At 40.9% G+C, this 16,959-nt stretch overlaps 1 long non-coding RNA gene across 2 annotated transcripts in view; it reads right to left on the bottom strand.

Annotated features, from left to right (window-relative positions):
• Positions 1-781: 781 nt before the first annotated feature.
• The window catches only part of LOC131280548 (uncharacterized), an 84,974-nt gene continuing 68,796 nt past the window's right edge, over positions 782-16,959 (bottom strand). For both annotated transcript variants that reach the window (XR_009188159.1, XR_009188162.1), the window contains exon 4: positions 782-900. This is a non-coding gene — a long non-coding RNA (uncharacterized lncRNA). The remainder of the gene's footprint in view (positions 901-16,959) is intronic.

Below are 16,959 nucleotides of genomic sequence, written 5' to 3'. Positions count from 1 at the left end.
CAAGGTAGAGACTTAAATCTTCAGGCTTTTCATATCCTGGTTGAGCCCTGAATCTCAGCAGAGGTGCAAGAACACCTACTCTCCAGATCATTGTATTTGCCCAGAGCAACTAATAAAATGATCCCAAAAGACAAGGAGTATCTACAACTGCAAACAAAACATTTCCTTCATCTGCCCTATAAGATCTAAGTCTCCATGCTATCTGAAGGAGAGCAAGCATCACAATTTCACACTCAAGATTGAGGAATGAATAAACATAAGTAAGGATGCAACCAGGGACCAAAGTAGATCTTGTATCATTCAAATAACAGAAAACATTTTAATGCTGATTTAAAGGAAGTGGTTACCAGACTTTCTTTTGGGAGGGGGAGAGAAAAGAAGGTGGAAATCAGAATATTTTTAGGGCAACTGAATTTTTCTGCATGACATTGTTATGATGGTTATGGGCCATTATACATTCTGCCAATATCTATAAAATTGTATGCGGAAAAGTGTAAACTAAAATGAAAACTATAGAGCATAGAAGTAGCAGTGCGCCAATATTCATCAATTCTAATAAATGTAACATACAAATGGAAGAAAGTATTCTAGGGGAAATGGGAGAGGCAGACAGGTAGGTTATACTGAGAGCTGTCCCCTTGGTGGACTGATACAAAAGTCTTTACTTAAGAAGATACACGGAAGAGGAGAGAGCTCTGTTTTGTTTCATCCTGTGGCCATGGGGAGAGAAGAGTCACTCACCTGTCACTTTGCAGCTGAAGACAACAGAGCAGCTGAGCAGCTGAGCAGCTGAGCAGGCCTGGAAGGAACCAGCCCTATGACAGAGACTGAGGCAGGAAGCCCTGGGAGCCCAGGCAGAGGTCTCCTCCCTACGGCTTCCACTCCGGGCAACTGACTCTCCTGAGAAAACAATGAGTAGGACTCTTAGGGCCTTGTAACTGTAAACTTTTACCCAAATGAATACATTTTAAAGCCAACAGAGTTCTGGCACTTTGCATCAGCACCCCGTTGGCTGACTAATACAGCTATAAGTCTTTATTTTTTTTTCGTATTAACAAAATATGGATTAGTGAGAGTGTGAAAAATGAGAATACTCGGAAATAACTGGTGGTGGTGTTAACTGGCCAACTGTATTTCAGAATATTTTGGCTCTTCCCAATGTGTTAAAAATAGAATTTTCATGTATCTGGAAAATATCATGTGCTGGAAAGCATGGTCATCAATAATCAACATGGGGATGAATCTACTAGTACCCCTCAAATTCCATCTTGTGTTTTACACATCTGTTTGCAAGGGAAACCCACCTTTTCTCCAGAGCTCTGCAGTCAGTGTGCTCTGCTACAAACAATGCATCTCAGTCTTGTTTTCACCATTCCCCAATAAGGGCAGCCAATCCTCCTCACAACTTTTGTATGTGAATTTTAAATAAATGAACTAGAAGGGAAGCTAGCCATTATTAAAACCAAGACAGTTTTTCTGTTTCCAGCTCATTTCCAATCTCCAAAGCCCTAAGGCTCTGACAGGGAAATCATTAGTAACTGGCCTCCCAGCCAGGGGCTCACAGGCGGGCTCGGTTCAAGCACAGTCCTGATCAGCACCCCCTCCTTCAGTCCTTTCCTTGACAGAAATACCTGAACACAGACATATCCATGGGCCACAGATCTGTTACTAGGGTTGTCCTGATGGACATACACCTCCTTGGAGGCATGAGATTCCTATGGCTGTTTCGAAGAGGATAAATTTGGGAATCAAAGCAACATGTATTACCATCCTTAGAATTCTCGTATTTAAGTCTGAAATAGGATTCATTGTGCCAAATCATGGTATTTATAGGAATGCATCTCCTCTACAGACCCTAGGAGAGAATCTAGTTTCAGATTCTAGAGTAGGGTTTCTTGAACTCGCTCACTCATGGCCTCTTGGCCATGTTGAAAACTGATGTGATCAGTCTACTTCAGTAGTTATATTGTCTTGTTATTGTCCTGCTACCTAATATCCCTCTCGTCCTCAAGGACACCTGTCAATGTGTATAGGGCCCACTGAAAACTCCAGGAGTTCTCATCTCAAAATCTTGAATCATACCTGCAAAGACCCTCATGCATATCAGCCATCATTCGCAAGTGTCTTGTTTAAGAACCTAGATATATTTGGTGCTACATATTCAGCCTAATACATTGCCCTGGTGGACCAATCCTCAGGTGTTACCTTCTCAGTGGTCATTTTATTTTCTAGTGTACAGTAAATATGTGTTATTCTATGTGTGTTTGTCTTTGATGTTTAAATCATTTTTCATAGGCACACATGTGATCCATCTGGGCCTCTCAAAATGAGTGTACTGCTGTTCTTTATGTTTGTAATCTGGAAGTATATAATTAAGAACTTACAGGAAGGGCACCTTCTGAAGCAGAAGGCCTCTGTTAGTCTGGTATATGCCCACTGTGGGTACATATCCTTGTCGGCCCATGGGGAACAATGTCCCTACTGAGCTTCCCCATAGCTTAGAAGAAGGGCTCTCCCACATGCACACGAGGACCCCTGCTTCCAGGGTAAGGACAGATTCAGAATTGGAAAGTTTATGACTCTCTTCTCTGTGAACTGGGTGTGTCCTCAGGGAGATCACCTCATGGACTTGGAAATCTTGGAGTTCACAAGTGTCTTAGGGATTGGTGGGGATGGATGAATGGTGAGGTTTCATCTCACTTACTGTGGTTAACCGTGTCCTCATGTGTCCTATGTCAGGTACAGCAGGGGGTGTCAGGCCCACATCAGGTGAAACCCTCGAAGACCCTTTTGTCACCTCATATTTTGGTAGGTTCTTCATCACAGCCCAGTGTTCCAACTAAGTCTGGATCCTTCAGTCCTGAGAACACCATCACGGTGGAAGAGTGGCACTGCATTCACTTCTACTGCCTACTCCAAACCTTTCTACCAGAGCAGAATATCGATGCCAGAGATACGCCAAAGAACCAGCTCCTGTTTCAGCTGAGCTCCAGGACTGTCTTGGAAAGAGCAGTGTATCACTGTTTAAGAATCACTGTGAGAGAAATGTAGTGGGATTCCAGGCACCAATGCCCCCCCACAGCTGGCACAATGGGGATGGCCACTAGGTGGAGTGAAGGATCCATGAATCACTGGTGCCCATCTGATGAACCAGGGCAGAGAGAGCTTAAGTAGGACCTTCTTGAATTAGCCTGATTATTTCTTCTCCTTAGAGAGAAAACAACTTACCAATAGCGTCTACCTTTCTAATATGTGCGGGTATGTTTGCAGGTGCTAACCTAAGTATATGTGATAATGTGTTTGATATTCTATATCAATATGTACGTAACACAGGTTATGCTATGCACATTTTCATGGGTTCATGTGTTTGCATTAGCATGTGGGTAGCTATGTTTTACTCTGGGAAATGATGTCTTTGTGTCTGTGTGTGTCTAAGTGGGAAAGAGTGTGGATTAACTTGGGTGTAGTAGTGTACATGAATCTTAGTATACGTGTTAGCCTGGGGTGGCTCGAATGGCTGAGTGTGGGTTAGCATGTGATTGTGTTAGTGGTTTATGGCAATGAACATATATCATTTATGGATCCTAATGTCTACATTCTTACGTGTTTATGTGGCAGTACATTGGTATATATGTAAGTGTGATTATGGTTTTGTGTCTTTTATCCCATTTCTAATTGGATGATTTGACTAAAGGACAGGACCATATATTTCCTCATGATAATTCCTAAATTTCCAGAAAAATTCAGATGCTGCACAAGTATGCCTAAAAATCTGTAAGTTGTGATTTGATGACATCTCCCGACTGGATTTTCAAAATTTCATCCCTGGCATGAATGCTTCTGGTTTCCGACTACTTTGTTTCTGAGCCCTTGGTTCCATGGACCTCAGTTTCTCCTGAATCTTGCCTTGGACTCAGTCTTCCTAAACTCCCCTGGCACTGATAAAATCCTGGCCCCTGGAATCCATGTGGCTGGGTCCCCCTTTCACCTGCTTGACTAGAGAAGCTGGACTCCATGGTTCCAAACGCTCCCTCCACCTGCAGCAGGTCCTGCCCTGGCACTCAGTAATGTTGAGGTCCCCTGCACTTATCCTTGGGTCCTTGGTCTCCACCTCACCATAGTTCACATTCCTGGACTCGAAAATCTTGAGGTCCCTTGCACCTGCCCTGCACCTGCACTTTGATTCAGTGATCTTGACCTTCCCCTCACCTTCTCTTTGACATTATCCCTGAGGTGCATCTTCTTGACTTCCACAAGCACAAACCCTGGCCTTGAACTATGGGCTTGGTGTTACTGAGACAACCTTACAGTCAGTCCTGCTGTTCCTGTACAGCTGTAGGTCTGATGTCCTATATTCTTCTCCCTAATATGTGTCCACACAGCATATCTTCATTGGTTTTGAGCATACAGGCTGATGGATGTAGATGACAGCTAGAACTGTCCTTGGCAGGCATCTTGGACTGGGATGGCTGAGCTATAGCTGTGAGTCAGTATGGCTACTATCGCTAGCCAAGTTTTGCAGCCCTTGGCAGGCTCCTCTGGTTAAAACGCAGTCCTTGGTCAGCAAAGCTACACACTCTGCTCTCAGCTGCTGGACCCTACAGGTGTCCACAGAGCTACTCATTACTTCAAAGAAGAGCTGTCCAGGGTACAGGAGAAACACAGACCCTTAGGGAATATTCCAGATGACAAAATCAACCTCTCCTGCCTTTGCACAACTCTGGCATTGTGGGGCCATGAGCAACCCCTGAAAGCCCCTCTGCAGGGGAGAGTTGAATCTGGGCTCACACTACCTCTCTTCATTTTATCTCACGCAGTAATACACCAACATACTCTTGGCTTTCAGACTATCCACTGGAGGACATGGTAGGTTCTAGGCATTTTTCTTGGACATGATGGACTTGCCCTTCATAGTCTGTGTAGTGCTTCTTCATTCCATCAATCCTGAACCCCAATCAATCAGCAGACACCCCAGCAGGGGGTCTGCTGGAAACAGCCCATCTACTAGTTACTGAGGGTGAACTCAAAGGATACAGGAGAGTCTCAGAGACTCCCCACTCATTACCCAACTCTCCCCCAGACTCCACCATCTGCACCCAACATTCAACACCTTGAGAAAATGCTCCCACAATGTCAGTCTTCCTCTCACTCACATTCACTCACAAAGCCAATATATTTATTTTTCTACAAAAAAAAATTCTATTAAACTTCCATATTATGAACCTAGCTAAGCTAAAACCCCATGATAAATTGCTGCTTTTCAGTTCTACTCAATGAATGTGAAGACCTCAGAATCCCAGGGCTGGGGCTCTCCTCTCCCACAGTTGTAGGTTCAGGACTGAGCTGGTTTCAATCAGCTGGGTTAGGGACCCAGTTGTCATTTCCTCGCACCATAAAGCAAGGCCTAGTGTTGGATACCGGACAGTGCCTAGAGCAGATATGAGTGTCCTGGTGGCCTTAGAAGAGGTAGCATTCAGGAAAATGGGATTTCACATTATATGATTGTGCTAAACTAAAACTGATACCAATCATTTCATTTTAACAAAAGAACATGAAACATGGAAATAAGTATCAATATATCTCCACTTTGTGGACGTAAAACTACAAAAGACGTAAAACTACAAAAAGAATAAAAGACAATTAAGTGACATGCCTATGAACACATATTTGGTAAATGTGAGCCCAAATCTACATCACTAGACTGGAATTCCTATGTGAACAAGACACAGTTTCACAAACTTACTGACGTTTACACCCTGGACAGATGCCATTCTGTAGTAGGAATCAATTGTGTTGTGAATGCATTCTAGTGTTTACCTGAGTAACAGGCAGAGGACCAGGGTTCAGGAATTTTTCTTCAGGCGTCTCTGTCACATCATGGATCCTCATTTATGTCTCCATATCACCTTCCTTACCAATATATCTACTTTTTAAAAATAGATTCTTGAGGGATATCTGACATCTCAAAAATGACATACATTTAAATTATAAAATTCTTTATGTACTTTGATATGCATACACTCACGCAACCAGCACCACAATCAAGAATGTGAGCAAATCCAACAACCCTACAAGTGTTCTCTTCTCCGTTTCTAATTCCTCCATCCTACTTCTTCCAACTCCCAAAACGTGCCCAGCTAGGACAAATCTTTATGTAACACTGTATTACGATGCATCTTCCAGAATTTATAAAAATTGAATCATAATGTACGTGCTTTATTTCTTCACCTTCTTCACTCGGTGCAATTTGGTAATCCATCCATATTGTGAATCCGAAGTAATCATGACTCTACTACTGAGTAGTATTTCTAGTATCGTAATAAATGCATATACCCCCCCCCAGTGCATTCATCTACTCACCTGCTTATATTAGGACTGTTTCTAGTTTCTAGCTGTTAGAAAGAAGTCTGATACTCAGGAAAAAAGGGCCTATATTATTCCTACAACAAAATCATTAAGAAAGTGAAGTCGTTTTATACATAAGTATAAAAGAGAAAAATTTTAAAGTAAAAATATTTTTAAAAATTGGGATATTGAAAAATAATGAAAAAACATTTGAAGAAAAAGTAACGTTTTTTTGCATTTTGCCTTTCATCACGGTAAGACAGTTATTCTGTATGTACAGTGACATTTTCTTCAATTTATGCACCCAGTGTCATATATTTTTTTTCATTTATTCTTCAAAGAAATTTTAGGTCATAGTAGAGTCACATACAGAATATAGGGGATTCCCATATAACCAACATTCTTCCCCTTTTCCTCTTTCCCACAACGATAGGATTTTATGTGTGGAAAGTACACTTGGTCAACTGATACACAAATATCTAAACATAGTTAACTAACCACCATCAATGATTCACCTTATGGTTTACATTTTGGACTATATATTTTTATAAAATCTGATAAAATTTAACATGGCCTTAATCCATTACTGCAAGATCATGCAGAATTTTAAGGTTTCTTATCTGGTTTATTATAACCTTTTATATCTAGTTTTATTTACATTACTTTTGAAAAAGTATATTCCAGTATACAAAATGTATCAAGATCAAGAGCTTTCATTTATTTGCAGTGATATTACTCATTACTCTTCACCTATATTACTTTTCCACGGGAATAGGCTTGAATATGTTTTCTAGTTGTCATTATATACGAACTTTTTTCTTGAAATTCTGGACCTTAGTATGATTCAGGATAGCTTTCTCAACCTCACAAACCTCTCTCTCTCGCTGTTATTTCACTGCAATGCTAAAACTATGGAAGCGTGATTCTTTCTATTTTTCAATTTTTAAAAAAGCTTTAGATTACATAAATGTTATATAAAAAATAGAAGAGATTCCCATATGCCCCACCCCCTCACACACTTTCCCATGTGAACAATACCTTCCATTAGTGTGGTACATTTGTTGCACCTGATGAACACATACTGAAGCATTGCTACTATGACCATAGTTTACATTATAAAGTTGCCCAACATAATTTTATATGTTGTGACAAAATAGATCATTGGCTTTATCTATCATTGCAGTATCATGCAGGACACCTCCAGTGTTCCAAAAATGCACTCGTATTACTCCTGTTCTTACCTCTCCCCACCCACAGAACCTCCAGTGGCCATGGCATTTATACCAATGATAAAAGTAATTCCATTGCTGGAATAATAATAAGTCCAGTAAAATAATAAGTCTACCTTAGTCCACTTTTCCTTCCACAATACTGAAGATTTGGGGATGCTGATGCACACTCTGTTTCTAGTTCAGTGGGCGTTTAGGTCCCATCAGGCAGTTGGATACTAAAATCTACAGGAGCTTGCTTCCCTATTTCCTGCTTCCAAATTTCATCCACTCTTAAGTATGGATCTTCACACTCCTTACCTCCATTCTCTATTTTGTTTTTCCATCTGATTATGGCCCCTTACTTAACATTTTCAAAGGGAACAACTACAATAAATCTAGATATGATCTTAATTTTCATTTTTTTACATGCATCTTTTCAATTTATTCAAACAAGAATTTAGCGTGCCATTACTTTTAACAGGTTCTCACCTTTAGTATATTGTTAAGAGCTTGGGACTCTAGGTTAGTGTTCACAGAAAATGTTAGAATTTTCTTTACATATTAACCCACATAAGGTTGTTTCATTATCCATTTTCAAAATTAAAATCAATGTCTAAATAAAAACAGATGACATGTGTATGTTTCCTTTCGTTGTCTGTAAAATGAAGGGCTTTTTCTCATTGATTTTTTTTTTTTGCCGGTTTTTCAAAATTAACCTGATGGTATGAGCTCTCAGGAAGGAATTTCACAGCCAACTTGCCTCTCAAAAGACAGCTATGCCTCCTTCAAAATGAGGCTTCTCTTTAGGAACATCAGGATCCTCACTAGACTTCAATCAACCCCAAAGATGCTTTCAAAAATGTCATGTCTTTACAAATTTTCATCGAATATTCTTCTGCACTCTGCAACTTTGGTTTGCATCTATATATGCTAGCCACCAACTTTCAAGTCCCAAGGTAAAAGACTGGACATTATCTTTACATCTGCATGTTTGCAGTATCAATTACCTTGAAAGGTGTTTTCAATTACATGTCTTCAAATGCATTTTATTTCTGAATTTGGGCTTATGGATATTTATGAGTATTTTGTTCTTATGATTATTAAATTTTAGTTTTTTATTGTATTTAAGTACTGTGATTTCATTGATTTTTATCATTCATGTGAGGCATTTGATTGATTTAAATTTCTTAATTTTTTATTGCCTTTTTAAAAAAGATAAGTAGATCGCACAAAATACGTCAAAAAACATGAGGTTCCCGTTTACCCCAATCTTCAATCACCAACCCACATGTCCCATATCAACATCCGCTTTCATCAGTGAAGCACATTCACTGCATTTGGTGAATACATCCTGGAGCACTGATATACCACATCGACTGTGGATTACATTGTAGTGCACACTCTCCCCCAGTCCATTCAGGGGGTTAAGGAAGGATATATGATGTCCTCCATCGGACTCTGCAATATCATTCTGGACAACTCCAAGTCTCAAAAAGGCCCACTATCATACCTCTTTTTCCCTCTCAGAGCCCTCAGCATCTTCCGTGGCCAACAACTCCACATCAATGATACAATTTCTTCCATTGCTAGAGTCACAATAGTTCTATAGTAGAATGCCAGCAACTCCACTCCAAAGCACATTATATTCTTTCATCTTCTGGAGCCTGGGATGGAAATGTACACTCTACCTCTAAATAGAGAAGGGGCGTACATCCCACATGGTTGATGGATGGAATTCTCCTGCATGCAGTTGTAGAAACTCTCGGTTAGCTGATGTGGTGGATGAACATTTCATCTTCCTGTTAGCTGACATGGGTACCAGAATAAGACCGGGGTAAATCCAATGAACTGGAGAGTAGGTGTTACCACTCTACTGAGGATCAGGGTCCAGCTAGTACATGGAGAGTCCAGAGATTCAAGTCTTCTGAATATATATAAACCCAAATGTAAACCATAAGTTCACTAAAAGTGACAGAAGAGGCATGCATAGAAAGGTGCCATCTCAGTCCAACTCAATCACACTCAGGAGCACAAATTCCAAAGTAGGTCCCACTGCCAAGGCATTGAACTCCAGGGCCACCTGCAATGACTGTGGGTCTCAGGAGTCCTCAGGAATACCACCACCTGGGGTTGTATCTACTTTGGCTGTCTCAGGAATCCTGCAGACATAGGATGAGCAAGACCCCTCTGAAAACCTCATAACTCATTTTGAAGTCTCTTAGCCTTATAAACTCACCTGTCTTTACCATTTCTCCCTTGTATTCAAGGATTATTTTCTGCTTACATCAATAGGTGGTGACTGGTAGGAATACCTTGGCGCCAGGGAGGATCATCCTCGGGAGTCAGGTCCCATGCTGGGGGGAAGGTAATGCATTTACATGCTGCTCATTGAGGGAACGGATGTGGTGGTTGAACATTTCACCTCCCTGTTAGCTGACATGGGTAATAGGGTAAGACCAGGGTAAGTCCAATGAACAGGAGAGTAGGTGTTGCCACTCTACTGAGACTAAGGCTCCAGCTGGCACATGGACAGTCCAGAGATTCAAGTCTCCTGAGTATACACAAACCTGAATGCAAACCGTAAGTACACTAAAAGTGACAGAAGAGGCAGACATAGAAAGGTCACATCTCAATCCAACTCCATCACACTCAGGAGCACAAATTGCATAGTAGGTCCCAGTGGCATGGCACTCAACTCCAGGGACACCTGCAATGACTGTGGGTCTCAGTAGGCCTCAGGAGTACCACTATCTGGGCTTGTATCTACTTTGGCTGTCTCAGGAATCCTGCAGACATGGGCATGAGACCCTCTGATGACCACATAACTCATTTTGAAGCCTCTTAGCCTTATAAACTCATTTGTCTTTACCATTTCCACCTTGTATTCACGGTTTTTTTCTGGTTGCATCAACAGCTGGTGATTGGTAGTAATACCTAGGCACCAGGGAGGCTGAACCCCGGGAGTCATGTCCCATGCTGGGGGGGAGGTTATGTATTTACATACTGAGCCTAGCTTAGAGAGTTTCCACATTTGAGCCACATAGAAGCTCTTAGGAGGTAACTCTTAGGCACCCGGCAGCTCTACACCTAGTTCAAATTTCAAGCACACACGCTCAAAACCAAACTCATCAGTATCAAGGGCCTATCACTGGACCATCCTTCACCACTGCTCTTTACCCCTGCCCTTGGGGGATTGTTGCTGTTCCATTGGGGAATGTGACAGAGTTCCGTTGACAAGGAACTCAGCACTCCCTCAGTTTTCATGTGTAACTCAACCTACTATGACAATATCCAACAAATATCCAAACATTTTTATATACCCTATACATATGCCCTGGAAAACTCCCTCTGAACCATGTGTCCACCATCAATGACACTCCACACGGGTGCTCCTCCCTTGTCATAGCTGAACCCCTCTGTGATCCAAAACTTCTTCAAAAAAGAAGACTGACATATTGCCAAATTCAATTAGTAGGAAAATAAAATAGTACTGATAGGTTTTAAGATTAAATATAGAATAACACTACTTTAGAAAAAGTAAAAATAAAAAATAAATTGGGGTATTAAAAATGAAAAATATTAAAGTTGTTTTTTACTTTTTGCCTTTCATCACAGTAATACGTGTTGAAATGTATGTAGTGGCAAGGCAACCACGTCCACTCCTCAGTGTCCACATCCTCTTTAATTTTTAATTTTGTTCTCAAAGAAGTTTTATATCAAAGTAAAATCACATATACAATACAGGGCACTCCTATATACCCAATATCAAACCCTTCTCCCCCTTCCCCAGCAATGACTTTTTATATGTGGATGCTATATTTGCCACAGCTGATGTACAGATATTGAAACATACCTACTAACCATGGTTTCATTATGGTTTACATTATAGCTTATATTTTACTGCACACAGTTTAAAATCTTTAGCTTCATTATTTTTTACATTATGATTTACATTTTAGACTACACACTTTCACAAATTTTTGGTAAAATTTAACATGCCCTTTGTCGATCATTGCATGACCTTGTGGACCACTTCCCCTACCCCAGTTACCCCTCTTCCGTCTATTCACCTCTTCTCTCCACCTCTCCTCAGGACCCCCAGGGACAACCAAGCTTCACTGCTTGAAGAACCAGATTCCACATCCTTGCAACAATGCTGAAGGACTGAGACACTAGACTGTCCTCCCCAATTGGGAGACACCAATGCTCTCAAGAGACACCCTACCCTCTGTTTGAGAATATCAGGCCTCCCCAGGACGGCAGTACAGCACCTTCCTGCTCATTGCATTGGTCTCCACGCAATGATATAACACTAGGACGAGATGAGCACTCACACACTCCCTAGCAGCCTCTCCCACGTGCACCCTGTGCCAGGTGCCACCACCAGACTCCTTAAACAAATAACACTTCCTTATTCTATTTTCTAAAGATTTTTCTCAACATTATACTTTCAACCATACACCTGACAATCTCCCATGTTCACCCTCTCCCCCAAAAAACTCCCCCAACTTCACAGACCATCTGTCCTATCCTCCCAAACCTAGTTGACCTCTAGCATTCAAAGCCCCACCCAATAGTATGTCTATGTCCCCGTCTTATCCCTTCTGTGCACAACTACTTACTTCCATTCTATCATAGATTTCGCCCATGTAGATGTCCATTGACAACTGTCCTAGCTCCCACAATTTCCTATAAGCCTAACCTCCCATCTCTTAACTCTCTGAGACAGCTTGATTTGCTTAATTCATATCAGAGAAGTCATGTAGTACTTATCATTCAATGCCTGGCTTGGTCCTCTCAAAATAAGGTACACAAGATTCACCTATCTTATCTCACGTATTAGTTCTCTGTTCCTTCTTACAGCTGAGTAGTATTCCATTGTATGGATATATCACATTTTGCATATACCACATTTTATGAATTGTGCACATCACATGGCCCAAGGACTCATCAGTAACTTTTACACATACTATATGTCAACACTTTATTTTACAAATAACCTCTAGCAAGAAAGAAATGATTTCATTTTGTGTACTGATCTTAGATTTTTATGAACATAAAAATTCTGCAAGCCACATTTTACTGTGATTCTCTTACTAAGCACCTTGAAAATATATGCAGTATTAATAACCGTGTGGATTGAAACCATGAAAATGTTGCTCTCCTACCAATGGGGTAACATTCTAAGATTTCAGAAATGCACATGCAGGCTTCCCTGAAACCTGGGGACATTCTGCTGCTCAGTGAGGGAACTGTCAGTTGTGGAAGTCACTGAATCATGTTCACAGCAGCATCTATACCACCTGCTTGTAGCATCTCTCTTTTTTCTTTTTTTCTTTTTCCTTTCTTTTTTAGTTAGGCCAGGAAAAAGAATTTATTAAGAAATGGGGGAAAGGACAGAGCTTGCAGAGAAATGGAGAGATGGATGGAAATAATCACAAAAATTTGGTGTGAGCTTTTATAGGCAGAGTAAATGAGTACTGGCTTGTGTGACACTTTTAAAATTATTAAGTATTCCTCCCATTAGCAATGCTAATAAGAGGGGCCGAAGCTGTTATTGGCTACCCTACCAATGGTGGGAGCCAATGTTGAGTCTGATCCGGATATCCAGCACCTCTCCTCAACCCAGGAAAGAGTCTCAACTGGAACCTCAAGGTCAAGGACTCGGTGGGGATTCATGGCCACGGTGTCTACTGGCCATGTTGTGGCTCATCTTCTCATTTCCCTATGCTAAACAGCCTCAACTCCCCCCTCAGAGAGTTCATGCCATTATTCTTAAGGGCTGCTGAGGGGCAAAGGTCATTCTTCTGCAGTTAATTCCTGCTGGTTAGGGTGGTAGTCCCTGCCTGACAGGGAATGAACCTACTTGGCAATTCTGTGTTTCAGGGAAGATGGGTCCAGCACCCTGGCGGGTACTGGATGAAATCCCCACATGACTAGTAGAGCATTGATTATGAAAGAAATAACCTTAATTAGACTTTTGAAGGTAAATGGTCCGACTAAAAGAATAAAGAAGATGGTGGTAAACAGACCCAAAAAGGGGGCCAGTCACGATGTCCTGGAACCCAAGCGTGGGAAAGGCCAGGGGCCTTCAGAGGCCACTTCCACCAAAGTTGATGGAAACAGCAATCTTCCTTGACTTCTTTATGCTCCTGGTCAACCCTAGGGGCAGACTGTGGTGAACCTGATGAGTGTGGGTATAAATGGCCAACCGAGGTTCCCACAGTAGTGGTTATGCTTACGACAGCAGGAGAGGTGTGAAGATAGGCACTGCCTTAGACATAACCTAACAAAGATAGTATACGCAACAACAAGATGAGCTTATTGCAAACAAAATAAAGGTGGTACTTAAGAGAGCCATTTCTTTCTCTTTTAGCCACATTCATTAACTCCTTATGAAATGAATGAACTTATCAAGATTTTTGACACATTCGATACCATTCTGCATATGATGTAGAAGAGAAATTACATTCATCAGGTGTATAGGTACAGTACTTAATTCCAATCAGTGCACTAATCAATGCATAAGTTTCTCTTTCAGCTGCAGTGAATACATCTCAGATCCAGTTTTGCAATACCATACATGTTCTCTCTCCACAGGAGCAGGTCATAACGCCAATTGTGTTTTAAGTTCTACTCACAGTACTCCGGTAATTTTTACTCTACTTATTATGTCCTTCACATAGCCAGCATGCTGGAGCACAGTTGATCCTAGAGAGAGACTAGGAAGGTAAGGCTCCAGGGTTTCATCTGCCTTGTGCATACAGGCCTTCAGCACTAAGAAACTGAACCAATCTGAAGGCAGTGTTCATTGGACAACTGGCCATATCAAGCCCTCGCCAGCTGCTCCAGGAGTCTGAAACTGCAACGTCCTCTCCATCCACCTCAGGAACGTAACCAGAGATGCGGTAGATAATTTTGAAGAGATCAGTGACCACCTCAGCCAAGAACTCAAATGGAGAGGCAACATGCAGGGAACTTCAGCCAGGGTGGGATGCACAAGAGAGTGTAAATGAGATAGACTTCAGTATTGTTAATCTTTATAACTTTATAAATATTTCCAAGGCAATATATAACATACTAAATGATATTACTTTTGACGTGATTATGTAAATTAATGGATATTATACTTGAGCACTACAGTAGAAAGTACTTTCTTCATTATTTTGTGAAAACTACTGGTCCCAATACAATCAAGATTACCTTTCTTTACCACTACTTTCAGTTGTAGATTTCTTTATTTCTCCCATGTGGTAGGTGGACGTCCTATCCTCTGGGCCAAATCCGCTTCCCTTTACTTCTTTAATATGCAGATTGAGGTGGCCTCTCACAGGATTTCTTGCAATGAAGCTACTTTTTGTTATTAATATCAATTTACATTCTTAATTAATAATGGCTTCCTGGAACTAGCCATTTATATGCTTCAGTTTAGAAGATGCTTTTACGAACTCATAATGAAGCATAACCACATAGACTGGATAGTTTTCATTGAAATAATTTTATTAAATTACAATTAGGGAATGTTTTGCTAAGAAAAAGGCAAAAAGTCTAAATGCTATATAAAACAGCTTTATTCAATTAAATGAGTTTCAGGTGATATCAAATGATAATAACTGGGAAATCACAATAGAAAATAATTAGTTAGAGGTATAGCAAAGAAACAAAGTATGTATAAACACTCACCAAACTGGGGGAAAATAACATCTGATCCTTTACAAGGCCAGGAAGTCCCTTTAGTGGACAATCAGAGTCCCAGTTGGAAAAACAGTCCCAGGCAGAGCAGCCCCGCCTGGGTGAGACTTGAACCAGAAGCCAAAATGTGCCCCAATTTATACGAGACCAAATCTATGATTTCAGGGTGATCATGCAACTTGTGAATTGTCAGCTCCCCCTAGAACAACAATGCCCATCTCCAGGGCAATGGCCAGTTCCCCTGAGGAGGGACACTGTGCCCCAAAGAGCTCTGTTCTACACATGGAACTCTGAGCAGGAACATGAAGATATTCAGCTTTTAGTTTTACAGAGGATACAAACGGGAGGTGCAAGTGCCACCTCTGATAACTTGTTCCTGTTAAACATTTGTTTTTTTGCTTACTAGGTAAAGGGGTTGTCTGCATAAAAGTATTACAACATTCTAAAGGACAGTGCACAAGTTAATCATTCACAAGTGTAGGCTAAAATAGAAGACACTATTGATTTGAAAGCTTATGAATTCACAATTACTAATAATTTTCCTATAGTACATCAGGGGAGCAGATATGGGTCAAGCAACTGGGCTCCCGCCTACCATATAGGAGGTCCCACGCTTGATTTCCAGGGCCTCCTGATGAAGACCAGCTGGCCTGCATATCACAGAGCTCTGTCAGCCTGTGCCAGGGAGAGCTGATGGCCTGAATGGGGGACAGCGGATGGCCCGCGCCACAGAGACCTGGCAACCCATGCTGTGGGCAGCTGGCGCAGCAAGATGATGCAACAAAGTGAGATGCGGAGGAGAGACGGTGAGAGATGCAGCAGGCAGGGGAGATGAGACAGCTCATGTGATTGAGCGTGTCTTTCCCACACCCGAGGTCCAGGGATCAGTACCCAGTGCCTCTTGAAGAAAAAAGAAGACATGAGAAGAATGTATGAGTGCAAAAACAACAGAGTGGGGGGAATAAATAAATAAAACAAATCTTGTAAAAATATTATAATTAGTAACCACTGAAGTTTACTTTGTTCATTGAAGGGAGGGCAGATCTATATTTCCTTCTTTTAACTTAATTTCATTAAACATGAACTTACAACTTTCATTCTCTTAAAGATTCAATAAATATTAATTAATTTAGTTGGTATTATATAAACACAAGGAGAGCATACCAAAGTTAAAGAAAATTGAAGCCATTATACTGGATTCCAAGAATGTTCTTTTATTTCATTTACAAGGGGCTTATAACATTTTCTTAATAAAATTGTAAAACTGTGAATCATTTTAAGAACATACTGAATGCAAGGTTCGGGAATATATTACAATCCATTTAACTTGTTTTAATTATAATTTAGAAAAGATCTTTCCATAGAAGCTTTCAAGGATATTCCCCTTACTTCATGAAATTTGTTACGAGGATTAATAACCACCCTTATTTTAATGTGTTAAAAGGTTTAAATTGGAAAACTACAGGTCAAACTGGTTCTTCATTCCCCAGCCTAGAAAACAGTTTTAATCTGCCATAGGAAGCCCCTCCTCAGAACTTTTAGAAAGAAAGAGAAAGCCCTGGCAGTTGGGTACATTAAAGGGCTCAGGAAAATCTTTCCCCTTCCCAATTCCCATATGCCCCTCTCTCTCCCCTTCCCACACTTGCCCACATTAATAACATCCCTCATTTGTGCGGTACATTTGTTACAATTGATGAACACTTATAGGAAA

This window comes from Dasypus novemcinctus, chromosome 12 (assembly GCF_030445035.2).
Source record: "Dasypus novemcinctus isolate mDasNov1 chromosome 12, mDasNov1.1.hap2, whole genome shotgun sequence".
In the NCBI taxonomy this organism is placed as follows: domain Eukaryota; kingdom Metazoa; phylum Chordata; class Mammalia; order Cingulata; family Dasypodidae; genus Dasypus; species Dasypus novemcinctus.
Note: the sequence above shows the minus strand (reverse complement) of the source record. Positions and strands in the feature narration are given on the sequence as shown.